A 689-nucleotide genomic window follows, 5' to 3' on the forward strand; every position below is an offset into this window, starting at 1 on the left:
CATGAAACATAAACGTAAAAATTAGAAATCGACAGGTCTGTAACTTGCCCACAGGTGTTCATAGTACGCTCTTCCAGTAAAAAAACACAAAATTTCAAGGAAAATAATGTAATGAGTTTTCTTTCAAATATTCTAGATCCAGTAACATCTATTACACAAAACAAATATTCTTTGGCCTTCTTATACCGTGAAACATAAAAGTTTAAGAAACTCTGCATTTTTTATTTTTCTAGGATATCATGTTTTTGTTTCTTATGTTAAAGAGAAAACTCTTTTAAGATCGTTGCTGCGTAGCTGCTTTTAATTATTCAAAAGTGCCTTAGAAAATCCTTAAGCGTAAAGGCTTCAAAGACATATAACTTTATATCTACAGTAATGAATATGCTACACTTTCACTAAGACATTCTTATGGCATAAAAGGAGACCTTAAATGTAATAAAAGGCTTGGCCTTGACATCAAACCTTTATGTTGAGAATTTTTATGGAATAAACTTTACAACATTCCTATGCCTACCAAATGCAATATGAATGCTAACATAATGCAAACCCAGCAGCAACACCTTCAACATCAACACTTTCTAATCGTATTGGTATAGGTTTTTTGGTATAGCTTTTTTATATAAATGTAATATATATTCTTTATTATATAAATGTATCAAAAATATAAATTCATATCCCCTTGTACATCT

The sequence above is a fragment of the Glossina fuscipes genome, unplaced genomic scaffold, assembly GCF_014805625.2.
Source record: "Glossina fuscipes isolate IAEA_lab_2018 unplaced genomic scaffold, Yale_Gfus_2 57287, whole genome shotgun sequence".
NCBI classification, from domain to species: Eukaryota; Metazoa; Arthropoda; class Insecta; order Diptera; family Glossinidae; genus Glossina; species Glossina fuscipes.